The sequence below is a fragment of the Haemaphysalis longicornis genome, unplaced genomic scaffold, assembly GCF_048455015.1.
Source record: "Haemaphysalis longicornis isolate Haplotype H1 unplaced genomic scaffold, Haemaphysalis longicornis Haplotype H1 scaffold_1, whole genome shotgun sequence".
NCBI classification, from domain to species: domain Eukaryota; kingdom Metazoa; phylum Arthropoda; class Arachnida; order Ixodida; family Ixodidae; genus Haemaphysalis; species Haemaphysalis longicornis.
In genome coordinates this window covers 72,626,739-72,651,402 of record NW_027526203.1, presented here as the reverse complement: position 1 = coordinate 72,651,402, position 24,664 = coordinate 72,626,739, and the positions used below count along the sequence as shown (strand labels likewise).

General features: G+C 47.6%; 1 long non-coding RNA gene across 1 annotated transcript; it reads left to right on the top strand.

The window, feature by feature from the left end:
• Positions 1–1,782: 1,782 nt before the first annotated feature.
• LOC144164552 (uncharacterized) lies at positions 1,783–19,699 on the top strand. The gene is made up of 5 exons (XR_013321211.1): positions 1,783–1,979; positions 3,035–3,266; positions 6,346–6,589; positions 8,617–8,764; positions 19,462–19,699. It is a non-coding gene; the product is annotated as an uncharacterized LOC144164552 (long non-coding RNA).
• The last annotated feature ends 4,965 nt before the right edge of the window (positions 19,700–24,664 follow it).

Sequence of the window (24,664 nt, the reverse complement as noted above, 5' to 3'; positions counted from 1 at the left end):
AACGCCTACACGCCCGAATCGCGTAAAAAAACGCGCCATGCGGTTCACGTTGCATGTTGAGCCAGGACAATCAAGAAAAAAAGCAGAAGGTGCTCGCTGAAGCGCAACATCAAGCTTCTGTCCTGCAAGATGAAATAAACTCTGAAGCCGCAACTGAGGGCAAGCAAACATCAAACTGAAGTTAATTAAAATGCATTGTTGAGAATTAGTGCACTTGCAACAAATGTGTTTTTCCCTATGATACAATTTCTCTACGCTTCATGGACCATTTCCACAGAATGGCGCCTGTTGTATAGGTCAGGAAATTTCGTTTAAAATGGTCATGGAAGAAGTCAGGGAAATCGAATTAGGCAATTTGCTAGACACCCTGAAGAAACATCTTCTCCCTTAACTTGTAACAGTGCCCAATGTCTAGTGTAAAAACAGTGCCTTGGTGCTTCGGTCAAGGTTCGCACAGGTCTTGAAAACCTTAAAAACCTTGAAAACCCTTGAATTTAGAAGTGTAAATTTCAAGGCCTGGAAAGTCCGGGAATTTTTTAATGGTCCTTGATAACCCTTGATTTTTCTGGAGAGAACCAATGACCCTACCTTTTCACAAGAGTTTAAAGTGTTTGTCGTGACGTTTAGGTGTTAAAAATGTAAAGAAACATTGTAACAATCAAGTTTCAGTGTATTGCGTGAAATTACGAGTTGTGGGTTCTCATTATTACGAGGCAACATTGGGAGCAGCACTCCTCGATAGAATTCATGTCACGATGCAATCCCGTGAAAACCGGCTTGTGTTCTCTATCTTGCATGTTTTATCTAGTCTGTGGACGGCCTTTCATTGCATGTTTGCTGTGCTTCATACGCTCCATTTGTGTTTCCTTTTACGTGCAAATGGTGGACGAGTACATAGTTCATCCTTCCTTGCAGCAACACTTGCTAAGTTAATTTCAGCTGATACTCTTGCTGACAAAGCAGAAGATGCAGGCAACATTAACTAAGTTTTGAAATAAAACAGCCTCAGCAAAACACCAAGAAAAAAGAAAAACCTCCAAATGCAAACTACGAAATAAAAAAAAAATAAAGCCGGGGGAGCATTCAAGAACCCATAGCACCTATGTAAATGTGCATTAATGTTCTTAGGTATTAGGCAATATCAAAATTTTGCATTGTGTTGAAAAATAGTTAAATAATCATAGATAAAACATATGATGGGGACCTTGAAAATGTGTTTTCTGGTCCTTGAAAGTCCTTGAAAACCCTTGAATTTCGGCTTTTGAAGCCCGTACGAACCCTCTTCGGTGTACGAGCACCGGAATGGCAGTACACTATTTCTATTACTTCGGCTTTTGAAGCCCGTACGAACCCTCTTCGGTGTACGAGCACCGGAATGGCAGTACACTATTTCTATTACTCTGCAGGCATTCATGTGCACTTTCATCTTTGAAAAGGACATTAGTCAGTTTTAGTGTAACGTTTGCTGCATTTTGCGTGCGTGCAACGCCAAACCTGACAGACCCTACAAACTGTAAACCATACAAACTTGGGGACTGCAAGCCGGAGAGTTTAACCCAGTTCATTCCATTTCATCATCAGGTCAAGCTCCTCGCCGCACGAATAGGCAGCAATCGTGCCATCATGACTTCTTTCGGAGCTGATGTGCCGATTTATGCCCTGCTGTGCAGCTGCAGTAGTTGCGTGAAACATTGCATAGAATTTACAGTTGTGAAATGTGTTCATTTGTGTGTTCACAGGCACTGCCCCCCAACACCACACTGCTGCGGGAGAGCTGCAACAGAGCCACGTCATCGCAACGTTCTCTGCGAAGACGAACTCAAACCCCACGTGTCGTCCACTGCTTGGAAACGCATCTTATAAAGCCGAAGGAGCAGATCCGCGTGTCCTCAACTGCTCGGATATGCATCTTCGAAAGCTGAAGGAGCAGAAGGAGAAGACGAGGATGATGCCAGCTATAAAGGAGGAAGCGGTCTCAGGTAAGGCCTGCCTCGGGCGCAGTGCCTGTAATTGGCTTCAGTGCTTCACAGAGCTTGTAGTGTTTGTACAGTAATTGCTCGATAATTAAAACTGCAAGGGAAGCCATCTCAGTTCGAACTAATGAAAGTGAAGTTTAACAACACTGCACTGCGATTGGGAAGCAGCAGTGTTTGAAGAAGTTTGTGACCGCAGTCCACCTCTTGTCCTGAAAGGCAGCAGCCAGCACTCTTTGCTCCAACGAGGGAAAGCAGAGGACGGCCTCCTCTTTGCCTTCCTCAAAACGTGGGCCATGACTCGGGGGGCATGGCTGGTGTTTAGTCCGGCTTTGGCTTCCGAGCGGGCGGCCGAACTGTGGCTTCGTGCTCCTCCTCCTCCTCCTCCTCCTCCTCCTAACTGGCAGGGGTGGGTTTTGCGCTTGTCTCCTGAGAAATGATGTTCACGTCTGTCCGCGGACTGCACACCACTGCACTCGTGTCCTCATTGGCGTTATCCGCAAGCAGTACATTTACCAGAACATCCGTCCTGTGGGATTTAAATTGGTTTTAGTCTTGTGCCTTCTTCGTTCTGCGCACCTCATTGTGGGCTGCGGGTGCATTTCAGTGCGTGCATGCCAGGCACCAAGACCCCGCCATGGTGTTGCGTAGTTCGAATTTCCCGTGGCAGAACCTGCTCGGGTTAGGATTGAGGGGCTTCTTTATACATTGACTTGTGGGGAGTCTTGGCCAGCTCAAATAATTCCTGATTATTTGAGTTTGAATTAACGAGCTTTCACGACTGCATATCGTTCCTATACGTGGTGCTCTTTTGCGAAGCGTTTTCTGTATGATTGACTCAAGTTTTCTAATTCTTTTTGTTTGTGACAGTAACCTGGCAGGTCAAGCTTCTAGCCGCTCAGATAGGCAGCAGTTCATGCCATCATGTCTTCTTTCGGAGCTGATTCGTTGATTTATGCCCTGCAGTGTAGCTGAAGTTCTTTTGTGAAACATTACATGGAACTTACAGCAGTGAAATGGGTTCATTTGCATTCCTTGAATTCGTTTTCCTGTGTTCACAGGGACTGCCCTCCAACACCACACTGCTTCGGGAGAACTGCTGCAGAGCCACGTCATCGCAACGTTCTCTGCGAAGAGGAACTCGAACCCCACGTCTCATCCACTGCCTGGAAACGCATTTTTGCAAGCCAAAAGAGCCGATCTGCATGTCCTCAACTGCTCGTGAATGCATCTTCGAAAGCCGAAAGAGCAGATGGAGAAAACGATGACGACAAAGCTGCACCACTGTGCCAGGTAAAGAAGCTTAAGAGATCCTAGGTAACACCTTCCTCGTGCGAGGTACCTGGGATTGGTGTGAGCACTTCACACAGCTTGTAGTGTTTGTTTATACAGTAACGGCTCGTTACTTAAAACCGCAAGGGAAGCCATCTCAGTTCAAAGGAATGAAAAGTTTAACAACACTGCACTGGGATTGGGAAGCAGGAGTGCTTGAAAAGGTTTGTGATTGCAGTCCACCTTTTGTCCTGAAAGGGAGCAGCATTGCCCTAACGAGTGAAAGCAGAGGACGCCTCGTTATCGCCTTCCTCAAAACGTGGGCAATGACTCGAGGCCATGGCCGGCGTTCAATCCAGCTTCGGCTTCCGAGCGGGCGGGAGAACTGGTATTTCGTGCTTCTACCCCTCCTCCTAGTCACTGGCAGGGGCAGGTTTTGCGCATCTGACCTGAAAGATATGCCATCATCCGTCAGCAGACTACGTGGGAAGAAACTTTCGAAGTGGGCAGAAAAAAAAAAAACGGATATAAACTGTATCCTGAAAAGGGCACCGGCCTTCTGTTTCATAGACCGTGCCATTTAACCATTGCCTAGCGTCCACTCACAGGAGTAGACATACCAGTGAAAAATAAACAAGTTTCTTTGTGTTCTGCTGGATCGAAAGGATCTCACACATCAAACAAACTAAAATGAAGTGTATAATACACTGAACGATTGAAAGGTAATTTCCCACCACTCCTAGGCATTGGACAAAGCATGTCATGTGAGGCTTTTTAATAGTCTAGTAAGATCGTCTAGACTATAAGAGTGTGGTGTAGAAGTTGGCATTGACACCATCATTAAAAATGTTAGACCCAGAGCTACTCTTCAGGCTTCTTTTCCACTTGGGTCTGTTGCCTTCCAGACAAGCCCTGCACAAAGTTTGTACGTGGGGTGGGATATGGGGAGCCTAACACATTGGCGAACATGCACTGGTTTAATGTATGCTTTAAAAGTCACCTCTTTTCAAAAGCACCCGTGTTGTAATATTTGAAATGGCGTGCGTGTCTGCTAAAAACGTATTTTTAAACTGTCCATCAATTGCTAGGCCTTTCCCATTTCAAGTCGACGTGCAGGCTGAAGAATTCCGGATCTCATTCCAAGGAACCTATCAAACCAGTATTTGAAATGTTGTTGCCCCCGTGTTCTTGAAAGAGTTTAGCAAAAAAGAATGTGCCCACAGATATGATTTTACATTGTTTGTATTTGCGAGACAAGTACCGGTAAAATTGTTTTTACACAGATGCCTCAAAGTCTGCTTCCACTATTTCATGTGCAGCCCATGGCCGGAACTTGGACAGCACAAAAACAATGAACACAAACGCCAGTATTTTTTACAGTGGGAGCACATGAAATTTTACTCTCAGTAACTACATTATAAAAACCAAAGCACAACACTCAATTGTTTTTAGACTGAGTGTTTTAACAGCGTTAAGACAGGGAGAGCTAGTAGAAACATGGTTTTAATAATCTCATCAGATCGATAATGTTGGCCTTTTCTGAAAACCTCCAAATAACTTGATGGCTGCCTGGCCACAGTGGCATTCCGGGAAATGAAATCGCTGATGTGCTGGCGAGGCCGCACACCGCAGTGGCATAGTCTGATCACCGGTGCTGCACCAGGACATAAAGCCACTTCTGCAAAGAAAACTCTCGCAACAAGAATGGGATGAACTACTACTGAACAAGTTACATTTCATGAAACCACAGTAGGGTGAATATTCTGCAGAAAAAAAAAGGTACAGTAAAAGCTCGTTAATTCAGATCTCCCGGGAGCGGGAAAAATGTCCGAATTATCCGAATGCCGAATTAATGAATGAATAGGAAAAACAACATTAAAATCACGTTGGAGAAGCATACCTTTATTTGCTGAAGTATTTTGTAATAGTCGTCAGCTTTTTTGCGCAGATTCCGGCTGGCAGTGCAATTTTTCTTAACTCTTCCAAGTGGCCAACAGCACACAAACTGTCGGAACTGCTCTGGAAAACGTCCTCCAATATCAAAAGCGCCTTCGAGACTTCTCGTGAGGTGCGATGATGTCGTGTCTGCACCTCCTTGCATGACTCTTCGTCAGAATCGTGGTTGATGACGATGGCGATGCCTTTCAGGTTTCTGTTTCACTCCAGTGGTTCCAGTGCTGCTGATTTACCACACTTTTGTGCAGCGGCAGCCGTCAGCATTTGTCCGAATTAAGCGGTGCGGGGCCGAATTCTGTCGTAATAACGAAGGTTTGGTCCCTTAGACTAACATGCACTTTGGTCGGGACCAATAGAGCCGTCCGAATTATCCGAATTTCTGAATTAACGGGTGTCAAATTAACGAGCATTTACTGTACACTGAAATATCTATATGCATAGTGAGAATTTGCCACACATATGGTACATTATCTATTTAGCAGCGCACAATCACAAGTCTGCAACAGATGGGGAGGATGGCTCTCAGTTCTCCATATCCTAGTTGAGTGTAGAAAATTTGAGGACACTAGACGCCGGCACTTTCCTGAGATTTGTAGATATGCCATACCTCTACACCCATCGTTACTTTTAATGGATGAACATATGTATTCGCTGAACCACCTTTTAACTTACATTCGAGATATTTTAAACTCCGTACCTCCTGTGCGTAAGTCCAGAGTAGGATAAGTCGGGGCCTTCACATTTCTTGATAACGCGTGGGACATGTTTTATGCTCTGGGCACTGTTTACACACGGATGCTGTCATCATTTCATCATGACCATCTTCTCACACCCCCATGCCAAATATTTATTTTTAGGCCTCACATTCGTTCCAGTTGTATTTTACTGACTGAAAGACCAATCATCTTGATCTGGCGCACTTGGGCCTCGATGCCTTTGCGCCATAAAGACTTACATACTACTACTCCTCGCCGCACAAAGGCAGCAATCATGCTGTTATGATTTCTTTCAGAGCTCATTCGTTGATTTGTGCCCTCCAGTACAGCTGCAGTTGTGGGAAACATTGAATAGAATCTGCAGTAGTGAACTGTTTCCATTTGCAAACACAGGTCCCTTGATTGGGTTCTTTTTCTTGTATTTACAGGCACTGCCCCCCAACACCACACTTCTCTGGGAGAGGCCCAACAGAGCCACGTCATCACGTGGATCTTGGCGCAGACTCGAGGCCCACATCTTCCACGGCACGGAAATGCACCATCCAAAGCCGAAAGAGCAGAAACGCATCTTCAAAAGCCGCAAAAGCAAAAATGCATCTGCAAAAGCTGAAAAACAGAAGTGCATCTTCGAAAGCCGAAAACGCAGAAATGCATCTTTGAAAGCCGTAGGAGGTAATTTGCAAAGAATACGTTTTTCTGAGAAACTGCCATGGGGGATTTTAGATCAGTTTTACTCTATGTTGCTTTCTCTATTGTACGCAGCTTCATGTGTAGGCATCGGGTGCATTTCCCTGGCCACGGGCCAGGTGCTTAGGCACCGGCATGGTGGTGTGTATTTTAGTTCTCTGTGGCGGAACCTATTCTTGTTCGAATGAGTGGGCTTCTTCAAATATCGACCGCTATGGAGCTTGGCTAGACCAAATCATACAGTTCTAATTATCCATAAATTGGAAGTATTGAAGTTTGAAAAAATGAGCTTTAAGCGGAATGCCTTACTGGCAAAAGTAGTGCACCAATGTGGTGCACCTAGGTGCAAATAATTCTATTTCTTGCAGGATTATAGAACCCGAGGTTTGGTGGGCTTTATGTCCAGCTGGAATTTTGATACCTGGAGTAGTAGTTATTTTGTAGCTGAAAAAATCTGCAACTCAAGCTGGATTGCAGAAATTTCCAGCTGCATTTCTAGCTAGAAATTAGTTTTCTTTTGCAGGACAAGTACAATTACCGGGTGGAATAATTTATTTCATGGTAGGAAATTCCCATTTCGATCTTTATTCCCAGCTGGAAATTTTTTGATATACTCTGGCAGAAATTAAGAGCGGCAATAGCTCATGTGCGCTATCACTCCGCCTAAGCGAAGGACCCGGACCTCAATGGGAGCACGCGTTTTCAGGGTTCGCACAGACCCTTGAAATCCTTGAATATCCTTGAATTTGATAACATTCATTCAAGGGCCCTTGAAACTCCTTAAATATAAGTGAGCTCCTTGTAATCCTTGAAAATTTAGTGGACTTTGTTTTAATAAAGCAAATGAACGACGTATTTCCGTAAGTCCCACTGATTTCAAAAACGCGTTTACTGAGGAATGACCGCGAAAACAAGTAGCCTTGACAGAAGAGCAACAGCAAGTTTCGGTTCTGAAATCGGCAGCGCCTGCATCGTCTGGCAACAAATGGGAGCCAGAAATCCAATGCAATCCAACGCAAGTTATATCAACGGTCGGTCGGTACTCTGTCCATGCGTCGGCCTCGCGCGTCATTTCTCGGCGAACGTTTGCGTTTGTGCTGAGTGCAATGCCTGCAACTTTACTTTGACAGGATGCCAGGCGGAAGTGCAAGTTTCAGTCTGCGTGGCTGGAGCACAGCGAATATCGTCACTGGGTGAGGCCGGAGACAAGCGACCCTTATCGAGCTTCAGCATCAATAAGCAGGTTGCGGTCGAGAATTTGGCCGAGCTGTCGTATATTTCTCAACGAGTTATCTGCAAGGCTGTGAAAAACCATGGCGGCCTGCTGAACGTTCCAATTTCAAAAGAGTTGGAGGCGTCAGTGCACCAATCCCGGCATAGGTATGCTGCATACCTAGCCGAACAAAAGAAACAAGCACTGTCACGGCAGGCAACTTCAAAGAGAAAAGAGCTCGAGAAAGAGCTTGATAAGATGCAAGGGAGGAAGTCAAAGCTTCAAAAAGCTCTCAAGTGCCTTCTGGAATCCGCGGACTGTTTTTCGGAAGAAGCTGAAGTGAAAAACGACCTCACCTACTTAGTCAAGGCAAACAGCTTCCGTCGAACTGATAAATAAAAGGAGCTGGAGATAGCTTCTGTGGAAAAAAAAATCCATGCGAAAACTGCGCTGCTTTCATAAGTCTTGTAAGCATATAAAATTTTGTGACACTCCTTGAATTTTGCCCATTTTCATCCTTGAAATCCTTGAAAAGTCCTTGAATTTTGAGTCAAATATTCTGTACTAACCCTGTAGGCGGCCGTAGCGGGGAGGTCCACCACGCACCTCGCCGCCCCATCCCTTCTTTCCCCACCCCACTACTGCTGGACATGATAATAAATGTTCTATCTCTCTCTCTCTCTTGTCTGTAGTCCTGCTTTTCAACATTCTCTGTTACATTGAGAAACATGGCCATCTATGGAAAGTGTATGGTTACAGCCCCACTGTACCCTCCTAATAACAATCACTTCCTTTTCAGAATCTGGCCTGGGATTTTCTCCACCACGCGACGATTGGCATTGAAGAGGCTGGAGCCGCTGCCCAGGACTGCCTGCGGCTCCTGCCTGTGTTCCTCTGCAGAAGACGCCACGAGTGTTCTGGGGTAAGGTCGAGCATTTTATTTTCTTGTAAGCTTTTCTGCAATCTATTCCTACTAACAATAAAGTCTGCTCTATTGTTTATGCGGATAATATACGCTTAACCTCAGCAGCGCTGGAAATCCATGCCATTTTTCCACTTACAGAAATATTTGGATTTTGTCGAAAGGTGGAAACAGGTCTACTTTATGGAATAATGTGGCCAAGTGTGTGGTCCTCGTACTTCCCGTATTGATTCCTGTTACAGTCTGCCTTTCATACCGAGGGCAAATCATTCCGCAAGTGACATCTTTAAAATACTTGGGGAATATCTACGACAGTAAGCTTGATTGCCTGCCTCATGTAGACCACATTGCGACGAAAGGGGAACGGGCCCTTGGTATGTTCAACAGAATAAGCAACAAACAATCCCGCATACAGAAGAGACACGTTAATGTTCATTTACAGCGGGTAAGTGCGTCCAGTTGTGAGAGGGTGACTGGAGTAATCCGATGTCGCTAGAATCTCGCAGCCAGCCGTCGTCCTAGAGACGACTGCACTGTGCCTGCGATCAGCCCGCTCGGCCAGATCTTTCTCGACATCGACTTGGCTAACGCAGAGAATATCTGTACTGAATGCGCATTTCGCGAGTCCTGTAATTATGCGAATGGCTATTCCAGACAAGGCAGAATAATTTGCGAGAACAAGGTGTGAACAAACCTGACGCAGCCCCGCTTTCTGAATGCCCCAGACAAGGCGAATGAGATGGCCAAGGTGATGCCACACCTGACTGCTTCGTTTCGTTACTCCACCAACGCATTTGTAGTCTCCGCGTTTCCCACAATATACATTGCCAGAATACGTATTGAGCGTTTACCTCCTGTTCACTCGCCCCAAAACTGAGATGGGCTTCCGAACATAATCAGGAAGGCGTTTTGCGCTGTCAATGTACGAGTGCACTCGTCACGGTGCCGTGCCCCGCGCCGCCATTCCAGGAGACTAAAAGCCTGCTTACAGACGGACGTAAAGAGGCAGGCACAGGACACGGTGACCTCGCAATGCATGAGCGTGAGAGTGCTTGTTGGACCTGAGGCTGCACGAGTGTCTTGACGCCGACTGAGCGCAAATACGCAACTGACATCCCTGGACAGTACGGGGCTGTGCGAGCTGCGTGGAAACGGGCAAATCCGATTCCGAGATGAGCAGAGCCCCGCAGTTGCACGAAGCTAATGCCAGCGAAATGATGGAAGCTTAGAGAGTGATTGATGGCTGCAGCGTGGACCCGAGGAAAGGTGCAAGAAACGAGACAGCTTTTGGAGGTCTATGCGATGCAGGTCCCAAGGCAGCAACATTGGGAAGGTGGTCACTGCTGACCGAACTGCCAACGGGTGGTTGGCCCCAATAGCGTTGTCGAACCCCAACTCCACGCTGCAGTGGGCAAGACTGCCGAGAATGCGTGTGCTCCCGTTTGACGCGGAGACGTTAGTTTCAAAGGCTGTCTTCCACGACAATTTGCATGGGTGGCCTTTCCAGCGAACGGCGGAACTGTTAACAGGAATGCGGAGGCGGACGCTGCGGCACGCGCGCTTACCAGTCGCGCAGCCATACACGACCCCGCACGTTCCGTCCAACAGCTCCCCCCCAAACCCACGCCGCTCCTCACATACGGTGAGATTCTAGCCTGGTACCGCGACACCAGACGAAAGTACCCACCGCCGCACCCCGACCTCCCACGAGCGGAGTCGACGATACTCCGTCAACTCCAAACGAAAGCGATATGGACCCCCGTATTCGCCAAGCACATCTACCCCACGGTTTGCCCGACCGACCACTGTCAACACTGCTACGCGTACGCAGCCAGGGCTACAACACCACATCTTTTATGGGACTGCAGGCCCCCAGAAGACACCCAAGATCCAATGCCACCAAGCATGGCACTCGCCATAAGAAGCGACGACATCGGCCATCAACGCGGCACGGTCCGGCAGGTGATGGACATCCTCGCGCGGCAACGGCCGAAAACGCCGTCTCCACCGAGACGCGCAGTGAGTAGGCGGCCGTAGCGGGGAGGTCCACCACGCACCTCGCCGCCCCATCCCTTCTTTCCCCACCCCACTACTGCTGGACATGATAATAAATGTTCTATCTCTCTCTCTCTTGTCTGTAGTCCTGCTTTTCAACATTCTCTGTTGCATTGCGAAACATGGCCATCTACGGAAAGTGTATGGTTACAGCCCCACTGTACCCTCCTAATGACAACCACTTCCTTTTCAGGAGTCGTGTATACACTTCGCCACTCGCAGGATCTCTGTCCTTCCTGACATTGCATAATTTTTGAGCTCTTCAGCAGCCACCTGGGCCGCGCACCAGAGTCTGCGCCGTGGCTGGCGTAGGCTACCTGTAGTACGTCACCATTGATCCCCTAATACGTCAGTGCCACGCGAAGTTGGAAAGTTGTTCCACACTTCTGTTTTTCTCTTAGAAAACCTATTTTGCGGATAAAAGGGCGTGGAACGAGTTGCCAAGGGCTAGTCATGTCAGATGGAGCCAAGTTGTATTCTGTCTTCAAGGCTTTCTTAACCCATGCAGGTTCTATGATAACAAATGTTGCGCTTGCTTCAGGCTCCCCTGACCGCAGTGCCCCCAGCTGACACTGCACCGGCGGTCAAAGCACTTCCGGTCCCTCGTCCGTCTGCTCCTCCCCTGGCCGCTGCCCGCCCGTGTGTGGAACGTCGGGTTCAGATCCCTCCTGCTGTCCAGCCGGAAGACGACTATGTATTTGTAGAAATCATTCAACGCAAGAAAAATCAAGCCAGTCTATTTGTACTTAACATTTACAGCCCCCCAAACAAACCCCTTACCGGCATCGACAAACTCCTTAAAGGGACACTGAAGTGATATGTAAACATTGCGGGATTACTAGCGCAAATTGTAGTCCGGAGTCCCCAGGCCATGTTTCGACCACTCTAGGCGCGTTTACGCGATTTTATTTAGTAGAAAAACTAATTCGAAAACGCTGTCCTCCTCTCTTTACGCTCGCCCATTTTCTGTGGCGTTTTCGTGTGACGTCAGGAGGGGATGAGCTGGCAATTGGCTGCGCCACGGCTGCGCTACTGCACGGCTCCCCGGCCGACAGAGTCAGTCGGCCCAGCGTTTCGTCCGCCGGCCGCCGGCGGGTCGTCGCAATCAAGGAGGTTAAAAAAAAAATTGCTTGGTCGCAATTGGTTCGCTTAGTTGAAACGAAGCCAGGACACGTTTGTGAATGGAAGAATGTGCCTTTCTTTACTTGGTTTGTTTGTACACTGTATCTAGCTCCAAGTCAAGGTCGCTTCACACAAGCGCTGCACATGCGACGCTTCGCTGACTGGTACGCCAGTAGGAAAATATAAGGCCTCTTGAAGGCGGGAGAAGAGTCAGCGAAGTCAATATAGGTACTAAGCAAATAAAATCAACTGATATTTTTACCGTACAGCGTAAAACTAGGGCGCGGGAAGCACGTTTTTGCGCTGGGCGAACAAGCACAGCGGTCAGCAGCACGACTACGCATCTGCGAACGCTTTTCCGTCTACGAAATGCAATTGCTAGACGTGAGCTACTGCGGAAACTCGGGCGACGCTTACTGCACGATCGCAGTACAACAAATAGTCACCTAAGCGGCTTGAAATGCCAAAACTAAATAAAAGTGTAAACCGGTTGTACAATATATACCTTATATTAGCAAGACATTCGCGTCCCGCTCCATGGCCTAGCAGTCTGGGGCGCTAGGAATTGACCCCAAATGTTTTGCGAGTCACAAGTTCGAATCCCCGCGGGTACGTGCTTTTTTTTTGTGAGTTAACTTTTTTGTTTTCCGCCGATGTTTTCTATATTGAGTTCACCTTTTTTGGGGCCGCAACGTTCATGGCTACACGAACTAGTTCACAAAACGCGCGCAGGCTGGCACTGGCGCGCTAGCGAGTTCTCGTTGGCGTGCTGTTGCCATAAGCACCGACTGCTTGCAGGCAGTGGGCACAGGCCAGAATCAACAGACCCTTGGCCTGGTGCGAGCACGCTTTTTACGATACAGGCATGAGTGCGGCAAGCTCCAAATATGGGGGAAAAGCGCATGGCATTTGAGCGTCTGCGGGGACGCGGAGGGCGTTCATGCACTGCGTAGGCCTCGGGTAGTGAATGCTACGATTCCAAGCCGTCCTGGGAGGCTTATCTTACGCATTTTACAGCCGACAGCATGGCAGAAGCGCGGTACGATGATTACTGAGATATTGAGAATGCCCATCCAACAAAGCCATTGGTTATGTTTTACAGAACCGAAACCGAAACCGAAACTTGTGTGATTGCTAACCTTGGGCATCGTCCAATCACGGCGCCCCTCCTCTCAACGTCACAGCCTTAGTTGGTGCGGCCGCCGCAAACCGCGCATGGTAGTTTTTCTTCTTTCGCGCTTTGTAAAATAATTACCGATTTGTCAACCGGATAAACGATGAAAAGTGTGCTAATTTGAGCCAGTCTACGCAGTGCAAGCAAAAACGGGAGCTTGACAAATTCACTTCAGTGTCCCTTTAAAACCGTCCGGCAACTCACGCGCGGACAAAAATTAATCGTTCTTGGCGACTTCAATGCCCAACATACAGCATGGGGATACCTAAAGGCACCAAGAAAGGCAAAACACTATATGATGCAACACTTCAGAACCTTCTGCATTTGTGCAACATTTGCAAGAATTGGCCACAGCATCTCCCGAGACACCACCCCTGACCTCACCTTCACATATAATATCAAGAGTGCCACGTGGACGCGACTTGACGAGACACTCGGCAGCGATCAACATATTACACAACTGGAGATTGCGGACGCTAGACACGCTAATCAACGCATCGGCACCGCCAGACTCACTAACTGGAAAGACTTTCGAGACGACACCCCTGCGGACTCCATCACTAACCTAGATGACTGGGTCCATCGGTTACTTGACACGGCCAAGAAGCACACGAAAGAAATTGCCCTAACCCAAGAAACCCCGGCCACTGATGCACACCTGCTCCATCTTAGGGATGCCCGACAAGGCCTGCTTCGAAGGTGGAAAAGGAACCGAACAAATAAGAAACTTCGCATCCGCATCACTCACAGGGTTCGCACAGACCCTTGAAATCCTTGAATATCCTTGAATTTGATAACATTAATTCAAGGGCCCTTGAAACTCCTTAAATATAAATGAGCTCCTTGTAATCCTTGAAAATTTAGTGGACTTTGCTTCAATAAAGCAAATGAACGACGTATTTCCGTAAGTCGCACTGATTTCAAAAACGTGTTTACTGAGGAATGACCGCGAAAACAAGTAGCTTTGACAGAAGAGCAATAGCAGCAAGTTTCGGTTTCGAAACCGGCAGCGCCTGCGTCGTCTGGCAACAAATGCGAGCCAGAAATCCAATCCAATCCAACGCAAGTTATATCAATGGTCGGTCGGTACTCGGTGCGTGCGTCGGTCTCGCACGTCATTTCTCAGCGAAAGTTCGCGTTTGTGCTGTGTGCAATGCCTGCAACTTTACTTTGACAAGATGCCAGGTGGAAAGTGCTAGTTTCAGTCTGCGTGGCTGGAGCACAGCGAATATCATCACTGGGTGAGGCCGGAGACAAGCGACCCTTATCGAGTGAAGTACGCAGTATGTCAGAGGTCGGTCGACATTGCAACAATGGGGGAGTCGGCGTTGAAGAGCCATCAGAAAAGTGCCAAGCACCGATCCAAAGTTGCGGCAGGTGAGGGCTGCTCTTCCGTCACGAGTTTTTTGCAAGCGGCAAACGTCACAGAAACGACTTCTCAGCGGGAAAACACGGAAACATCCTCTCGAGCTGCGACCCTTGACGAAGACTGCAGAAGGCATGACTCCGTGATTGAAGCCGAAATTTTGTGGACGACGAAAGTTGTCTTCACACTACTCATACAGCTCCAGTGGATCAGTTTCCGAGCTTTTCCGAAAGATGTTTCCGGATAGCGATATCGTGAGAAGCTTCACTTGTTCGGAAAAAAAAATGCACGTATGTCGCGTGCCATGGTCTGCCCCCATTTTTCGCTTCTCAAGTCTTGAACATGATGGAGAAATCTGACCATTTTGTTTTGTTGTCCTTTTTGATGAAACGTTGAACGAATACCTGCAAAAGAAACAACTTGATGTTCACGTGAGACTGTGAAACAATGCTGAGGTGACAACAAGGTATACATCGGCATTCATGGGCCACAGCACAGCGGACGACCTCATGAAGAATTTGACGGAAGCGCTGGCGTCCTTTCCGATGAGCAAAATTTTTCAGCTTTCCATGGATGGACCCAATGTCAACTGGAGTCTTTTCCACAAGTTCCAGCAGCGCATGAAAAATGACTTTCAAGTTCAGTGTTTCAAGTTCAAGTGCCTGCTGGAATCCGCGGACCGTTTTTCGGAAGAAGCTGAGGCAAAAAACGACCTTACCTACTTAGTCAAGGCAAACAGCTTCCGTCGAACTGCTAAAGAAAAGGAGCTGGAGATAGCTTCTGTGGAAAATGAAATCCATGCGAAAACTGCGCTGCTTTCATAAGTCTTCTAAGCAAATAAAATTTTGCTAACACTCCTTGAATTTTGCCTATTTTCATCCTTGAAATCCTTGAAAAGTCCTTGAATTTTCTGTCAAATATTCTGTACGAACCCTGCACGGTTTTAAAAGGCGATGTCTACGAATGTGTGAAATCGTCTGGCTTTTCTAACATAGTTTGTCGTCGCTGCAGTAGTTTATAAGCATATTAAGTAAAAAAATCATGGAAACGGCTTGCGTCATGCTCAAAATATTCCCAGTAATGCGCTACTTGTGCCGCCCGGAGTAACATCCGGCTGTGGCGATGAGGCGTAGTGGCAACTTCCGTTGCTGTTCTTAAGTTGTACCCGGGCACAGCTAGAAGCACCACAATATTTAGCTGGAGTCCCATCTTTTCTAGGATGCAATGGCTATTGGCTTATCGCATCCATATGACCACATTACATTTGGTCAGCGAGTTTTCAAGGTGTCGTGGGCGCATTGTCATTTAAACACTGCAAAGGCGTGAATGGTCGTTCGGCTTGATTTAAGATTTCCAGCTTAACGGCGAAATTGAAATTCGGCCACTTCGCGCTAGCTAGAGCCACTACATAAACCTTTGGTTGGACACTGACAATAGCACTAGCCAGCACAGCTATACATCGGAAGAAAGCCCACAAAGCACGAACGATGAAAACACAGCCAAAGAAAAAGAAGTGTGGCAGGCGGGCCAGGATCGTATTTTTCATGGGAGGTGTCGATGGCTTGCTTTACACAACGCGGTAGTGCAGTCATGGTAGGGAGAGCGAGGGCAAGGAGGGGAAAGAGTTGCCCACTGCCCATGAGCGGGCGGGCTAACCGACTTTTAGGGGTGTGATGCAAATTTTTCCTCTGCCCCGAGGGAAAGCCAACTTAGATGGGCACCTCAGCGGCACTCGGCGTTCCACGTAGGGGAATCTGATAATACTACCGTATTTATTCGATAACAAGGTGGTCCTGATTATAAGGAGAGGGTGCAGTTTGGAGAGTCAAGAAAATTACTATATATATATATATATATATATTTAGCAGTCAAACCTCGTTATAAACAAGTAGTGTCAGGACAGCAAATTAGTTTGTTATATCCGATATTCGTTGTAACAGTACAAGTAAAAATCAGCTCTAACAAATTGAAAATCTGGCTTGTGCAGAAATACTTGGTATAAAAATTCTTTTTTTAGGCTTCGAATCGACTACAAACAAGGTGACCCTTACCTTTCTCCTTGTTGCATTTCAACTTCAATGAACCGGAACATGCGTACGGGAAATTACAATACAACAAAGTTCACTTGACAAAACAGGCCTGCGTCCTTGTTTATTTGAAGAGGGATGTGATCTTTGTCCGGTGGCTCCTCACAGAACGGAGCAGGATGAAGTTTTCCGCAGTGTCCACAAACAGGAGGGCCTTTATACTTGTGCAGTAGCTTCTTATCCTCCTAGTCAAATATTTCTTCGTTATATCCGATATCGGGTACGGCACTCACGGTTTCAGTTTCGTTATAAAGGAATGACTGTCATTGAAATAAAACGTGACGTACCAAAGTTTGTATTTTCTTTGCTATATCCGATAATTAGTACTGTACTGAGCTTCGAATATGAGGTAGGGTATGACTTTGAGACTACGTATTTTAGAAAAATACCTCGCCTTATACTGGAATAAATATGGTATTTTCAAGGGACTGCGCAAAAGTGTCTTATGACCGGTTTCTTTTATCGGGGTACGAGTAAATGCCGGTTTAGTTAGATGGTCTCACGGACCACGGTGGCTAAGCGTTTAAGCTACTATATTGAGCACGTTCTCGTGTAATTTGCGAACTCCTAACTCAAAGGTTTCTAAAAATAAAACGCCTATTTTGTGCCCCCTCCTCTCCATGCCATGCACCGTGCACTACACAATCCTTGTGCCAACCGGCCGTATATATGGCCTGCCAGCTCTTCGTCTCGCGTGCGTGAGATAAGGCAGACGTGGTCGAGGGAGTTGAGAGGGGAACAGGTGAGAGTGCGAAAGTACGTGGGGTGGGATATGGGGAGCCTAACACATTGGCGAACATGCACTGGTTTAATGTATGCTTTAAAAGTCACCTCTTTTCAAAAGCACCCGTGTTGTAATATTTGAAATGGCGTGCGTGTCTGCTAAAAACGTATTTTTAAACTGTCCATCAATTGCTAGGCCTTTCCCATTTCAAGTCGACGTGCAGGCTGAAGAATTTCGGATCTCATTCAAACCAGTATTTGAAATGTTGTTGCCCCCGTGTTCTTGAAAGAGTTTAGCAAAAAAGAATGTGCCCACAGATATGATTTTACATTGTTTGTATTTGCGAGACAAGTACCGGTAAAATTGTTTTTACACAGATGCCTCAAAGTCTGCTTCCACTATTTCATGTGCAGCCCATGGCCGGAACTTGGACAGCACAAAAACAATGAACACAAACGCCAGTATTTTTTACAGTGGGAGCACATGAAATTTTACTCTCAGTAACTACATTATAAAAACCAAAGCACAACACTCAATTGTTTTTAGACTGAGTGTTTTAACAGCGTTAAGACAGGGAGAGCTAGTAGAAACATGGTTTTAATAATCTCATCAGATCGATAATGTTGGCCTTTTCTGAAAACCTCCAAATAACTTGATGGCTGCCTGGCCACAGTGGCATTCCGGGAAATGAAATCGCTGATGTGCTGGCGAGGCCGCACACCGCAGTGGCATAGTCTGATCACCGGTGCTGCACCAGGACATAAAGCCACTTCTGCAAAGAAAACTCTCGCAACAAGAATGGGATGAACTACTACTGAACAAGTTACATTTCATGAAACCACAGTAGGGTGAATATTCTGCAGAAAAAAAAAGGTACAGTAAAAGCTCGTTAATTCAGATCTCCCGGGAGCGGGAAAAATGTCCGAATTATCCGAATGCCGAATTAATGAATGAATAGGAAAAACAACATTAAAATCACGTTGGAGAAGCATACCTTTATTTGCTGAAGTATTTTGTAATAGTCGTCAGCTTTTTTGCGCAGATTCCGGCTGGCAGTGCAATTTTTCTTAACTCTTCCAAGTGGCCAACAGCACACAAACTGTCGGAACTGCTCTGGAAAACGTCCTCCAATATCAAAAGCGCCTCCGAGACTTCTCGTGAGGTGCGATGATGTCGTGTCTGCACCTCCTTGCATGACTCTTCGTCAGAATCGTGGTTGATGACGATGGCGATGCCTTTCAGGTTTCTGTTTCACTCCAGTGGTTCCAGTGCTGCTGATTTACCACACTTTTGTGCAGCGGCAGCCGTCAGCATTTGTCCGAATTAAGCGGTGCGGGGCCGAATTCTGTCGTAATAACGAAGGTTTGGTCCCTTAGACTAACATGCACTTTGGTCGGGACCAATAGAGCCGTCCGAATTATCCGAATTTCTGAATTAACGGGTGTCAAATTAACGAGCATTTACTGTACACTGAAATATCTATATGCATAGTGAGAATTTGCCACACATATGGTACATTATCTATTTAGCAGCGCACAATCACAAGTCTGCAACAGATGGGGAGGATGGCTCTCAGTTCTCCATATCCTAATTGAGTGTAGAAAATTTGAGGACACTAGACGCCGGCACTTTCCTGAGATTTGTAGATATGCCATACCTCTACACCCATCGTTACTTTTAATGGATGAACATATGTATTCACTGAACCACCTTTTAACTTGCATTCGAGATATTTTAAACTCCGTACCTCCTGTGCGTAAGTCCAGAGTAGGATAAGTCGGGGCCTTCACATTTCTTGATAACGCGTGGGACATGTTTTATGCTCTGGGCACTGTTTACACACGGATGCTGTCATCATTTCATCATGACCATCTTCTCACACCCCCATGCCAAATATTTATTTTTAGGCCTCACATTCGTTCCAGTTGTATTTTACTGACTGAAAGACCAATCATCTTGATCTGGCGCACTTGGGCCTCGATGCCTTTGCGCCATAAAGACTTACATACTACTACTCCTCGCCGCACAAAGGCAGCAATCATGCTGTTATGATTTCTTTCAGAGCTCATTCGTTGATTTGTGCCCTCCAGTACAGCTGCAGTTGTGTGAAACGTTGAATAGAATCTGCAGTAGTGAACTGTTTCCATTTGCAAACACAGGTCCCTTGATTGGGTTCTTTTTCTTGTATTTACAGGCACTGCCCCCCAACACCACACTTCTCTGGGAGAGGCCCAACAGAGCCACGTCATCACGTGGATCTTGGCGCAGACTCGAGGCCCACATCTTCCACGGCACGGAAATGCACCATCCAAAGCCGAAAGAGCAGAAACGCATCTTCAAAAGCCGCAAAAGCAAAAATGCATCTGCAAAAGCCGAAAAACAGAAGTGCATCTTCGAAAGCCGAAAACGCAGAAATGCATCTTTGAAAGCCGTAGGAGGTAATCCGCAAAGAATACGTTTTTCTGAGAAACTGCCATGGGGGATTTTAGATCAGTTTTACTCTATGTTGCTTTCTCTATTGTACGCAGCTTCATGTGTAGGCATCGGGTGCATTTCCCTGGCCACGGGCCAGGTGCTTAGGCACCGGCATGGTGGTGTGTATTTTAGTTCTCTGTGGCGGAACCTATTCGTGTTCGAATGAGTGGGCTTCTTCAAATATCGACCGCTATGGAGCTTGGCTAGACCAAATCATACAGTTCTAATTATCCATAAATTGGAAGTATTGAAGTTTGAAAAAATGAGCTTTAAGCGGAATGCCTTACTGGCAAAAGTAGTGCACCAATGTGGTGCACCTAGGTGCAAATAATTCTATTTCTTGCAGGATTATAGAACCCGAGGTTTGGTGGGCTTTATGTCCAGCTGGAATTTTGATACCTGGAGTAGTAGTTATTTTGTAGCTGAAAAAATCTGCAACTCAAGCTGGATTGCAGAAATTTCCAGCTGCATTTCTAGCTAGAAATTAGTTTTCTTTTGCAGGACAAGTACAATTACCGGGTGGAATAATTTATTTCATGGTAGGAAATTCCCATTTCGATCTTTATTCCCAGCTGGAAATTTTTTGATATACTCTGGCAGAAATTAAGAGCGGCAATAGCTCATGTGCGCTATCACTCCGCCTAAGCGAAGGACCCGGACCTCAATGGGAGCACGCGTCTAAGGCGGCCGTAGCGGGGAGGTCCACCACGCACCTCGCCGCCCCATCCCTTCTTTCCCCACCCCACTACTGCTGGACATGATAATAAATGTTCTATCTCTCTCTCTCTTGTCTGTAGTCCTGCTTTTCAACATTCTCTGTTGCATTGAGAAACATGGCCATCTACGGAAAGTGTATGGTTACAGCCCCACTGTACCCTCCTAATAACAATCACTTCCTTTTCAGAAAGAGGCTGGAGCCGCTGCCCAGGACTGCCTGCGGCTCCTGCCTGTGTTCCTCTGCAGAAGACGCCACGAGTGTTCTGGGGAAAGGTCGAGCATTTTATTTTCTTGTAAGCTTTTCTGCAATCTATTCCTACTAACAATAAAGTCTGCTCTATTGTTTATGCGGATAATATACACTTAACCTCAGCAGCGCTGGAAATCCATGCCATTTTTCCACTTACAGAAATATTTGGATTTTGTCGAAAGGTGGAAACAGGTCTACTTTATGGAATAATGTGGCCAAGTGTGTGGTCCTCGTACTTCCCGTATTGATTCCTGTTACAGTCTGCCTTTCATACCGAGGGCAAATCATTCCGCAAGTGACATCTTTAAAATACTTGGGGAATATCTACGACAGTAAGCTTGATTGCCTGCCTCATGTAGACCACATTGCGACGAAAGGGGAACGGGCCCTTGGTATGTTCAACAGAATAAGCAACAAACAATCCCGCATACAGAAGAGACACGTTAATGTTCATTTACAGCGGGTAAGTGCGTCCAGTTGTGAGAGGGTGACTGGAGTAATCCGATGTCGCTAGAATCTCGCAGCCAGCCGTCGTCCTAGAGACGACTGCACTGTGCCTGCGATCAGCCCGCTCGGCCAGATCTTTCTCGACATCGACTTGGCTAACGCAGAGAATATCTGTACTGAATGCACATTTCGCGAGTCCTGTAATTATGCGAATGGCTATTCCAGACAAGGCAGAATAATTTGCGAGAACAAGGTGTGAACAAACCTGACGCAGCCCCGCTTTCTGAATGCCCCAGACAAGGCGAATGAGATGGCCAAGGTGATGCCACACCTGACTGCTTCGTTTCGTTACTCCACCAACGCATTTGTAGTCTCCGCGTTTCCCACAATATACATTGCCAGAATACGTATTGAGCGTTTACCTCCTGTTCACTCGCCCCAAAACTGAGATGGGCTTCCGAACATAATCAGGAAGGCGTTTTGCGCTGTCAATGTACGAGTGCACTCGTCACGGTGCCGTGCCCCGCGCCGCCATTCCAGGAGACTAAAAGCCTGCTTACAGACGGACGTAAAGAGACAGGCACAGGACACGGTGACCTCGCAATGCATGAGCGTGAGAGTGCTTGTTGGACCTGAGGCTGCACGAGTGTCTTGACGCCGACTGAGCGCAAATACGCAACTGACATCCCTGGACAGTACGGGGCTGTGCGAGCTGCGTGGAAACGGGCAAATCCGATTCCGAGATGAGCAGAGCCCCGCAGTTGCACGAAGCTAATGCCAGCGAAATGATGGAAGCTTAGAGAGTGATTGATGGCTGCAGCGTGGACCCGAGGAAAGGTGCAAGAAACGAGACAGCTTTTGGAGGTCTATGCGATGCAGGTCCCAAGGCAGCAACATTGGGAAGGTGGTCACTGCTGACCGAACTGCCAACGGGTGGTTGGCCCCAATAGCGTTGTCGAACCCCAACTCCACGCTGCAGTGGGCAAGACTGCCGAGAATGCGTGTGCTCCCGTTTGACGCGGAGACGTTAGTTTCAAAGGCTGTCTTCCACGACAATTTGCATGGGTGGCCTTTCCAGCGAACGGCGGAACTGTTAACAGGAATGCGGAGGCGGACGCTGCGGCACGCGCGCTTACCAGTCGCGCAGCCATACACGACCCCGCACGTTCCGTCCAACAGCTCCCCCCCAAACCCACGCCGCTCCTCACATACGGTGAGATTCTAGCCTGGTACCGCGACACCAGACGAAAGTACCCACCGCCGCACCCCGACCTCCCACGAGCGGAGTCGACGATACTCCGTCAACTCCAAACGAAAGCGATATGGACCCCCGTATTCGCCAAGCACATCTACCCCACGGTTTACCCGACCGACCACTGTCAACACTGCTACGCGTACGCAGCCAGGGCTACAACACCACATCTTTTATGGGACTGCAGGCCCCCAGAAGACACCCAAGACCCAATGCCACCAAGCATGGCACTCGCCATAAGAAGCGACGACATCGGCCATCAACGCGGCACGGTCCGGCAGGTGATGGACATCCTCGCGCGGCAACGGCCGAAAACGCCGTCTCCACCGAGACGCGCAGTGAGTAGGCGGCCGTAGCGGGGAGGTCCACCACGCACCTCGCCGCCCCATCCCTTCTTTCCCCACCCCACTACTGCTGGACATGATAATAAATGTTCTATCTCTCTCTCTCTTGTCTGTAGTCCTGCTTTTCAACATTCTCTGTTGCATTGCGAAACATGGCCATCTACGGAAAGTGTATGGTTACAGCCCCACTGTACCCTCCTAATGACAACCACTTCCTTTTCTAGAGTCGTGTATACACTTCGCCACTCGCAGGATCTCTGTCCTTCCTGACATTGCATAATTTTTGAGCTCTTCAGCAGCCACCTGGGCCGCGCACCAGAGTCTGCGCCGTGGCTGGCGTAGGCTACCTGTAGTACGTCACCATTGATCCCCTAATACGTCAGTGCCACGCGAAGTTGGAAAGTTGTTCCACACTTCTGTTTTTCTCTTAGAAAACCTATTTTGCTGATAAAAGGGCGTGGAACGAGTTGCCAAGGGCTAGTCATGTCAGATGGAGCAAAGTTGTATTCTGTCTTCAAGGCTTTCTTAACCCATGCAGGTTCTATGATAACAAATGTTGCGCTTGCTTCAGGCTCCCCTGACCGCAGTGCCCCCAGCTGACACTGCACCGGCGGTCAAAGCACTTCCGGTCCCTCGTCCGTCTGCTCCTCCCCTGGCCGCTGCCCGCCCGTGTGTGGAACGTCGGGTTCAGATCCCTCCTGCTGTCCAGCCGGAAGACGACTATGTATTTGTAGAAATCATTCAACGCAAGAAAAATCAAGCCAGTCTATTTGTACTTAACATATACAGCCCCCCAAACAAACCCCTTACCGGCATCGACAAACTCCTTAAAGGGACACTGAAGTGATATGTAAACATTGCGGGATTACTAGCGCAAATTGTAGTCCGGAGTCCCCAGGCCATGTTTCGACCACTCTAGGCGCGTTTACGCGATTTTATTTAGTAGAAAAACTAATTCGAAAACGCTGTCCTCCTCTCTTTACGCTCGCCCATTTTCTGTGGCGTTTTCGTGTGACGTCAGGAGGGGATGAGCTGGCAATTGGCTGCGCCACGGCTGCGCTACTGCACGGCTCCCCGGCCGACAGAGTCAGTCGGCCCAGCGTTTCGTCCGCCGGCCGCCGGCGGGTCGTCGCAATCAAGGAGGTTAAAAAAAAATTGCTTGGTCGCAATTCGTTCGCTTAGTTGAAACGAAGCCAGGACACGTTTGTGAATGGAAGAATGTGCCTTTCTTTACTTGGTTTGTTTGTACACTGTATCTAGGTCCAAGTCAAGGTCGCTTCACACAAGCGCTGCACATGCGACGCTTCGCTGACTGGTACGCCAGTAGGAAAATATAAGGCCTCTTGAAGGCGGGAGAAGAGTCAGTGAAGTCAATATAGGTACTAAGCAAATAAAATCAACTGATATTTTTACCGTACAGCGTAAAACTAGGGCGCGGGAAGCACGTTTTTGCGCTGGGCGAACAAGCACAGCGGTCAGCAGCACGACTACGCATCTGCGAACGCTTTTCCGTCTACGAAATGCAATTGCTAGACGTGAGCTACTGCGGAAACTCGGGCGACGCTTACTGCACGATCGCAGTACAACAAATAGTCACCTAAGCGGCTTGAAATGCCAAAACTAAATAAAAGTGTAAACCGGTTGTACAATATATACCTTATATTAGCAAGACATTCGCGTCCCGCTCCATGGCCTAGCAGTCTGGGGCGCTAGGAATTGACCCCAAATGTTTTGCGAGTCACAAGTTCGAATCCCCGCGGGTACGTGCTTTTTTTTTTGTGAGTTAACTTTTTTGTTTTCCGCCGATGTTTTCTATATTGAGTTCACCTTTTTTGGGGCCGCAACGTTCATGGCTACACGAACTAGTTCACAAAACGCGCGCAGGCTGGCACTGGCGCGCTAGCGAGTTCTC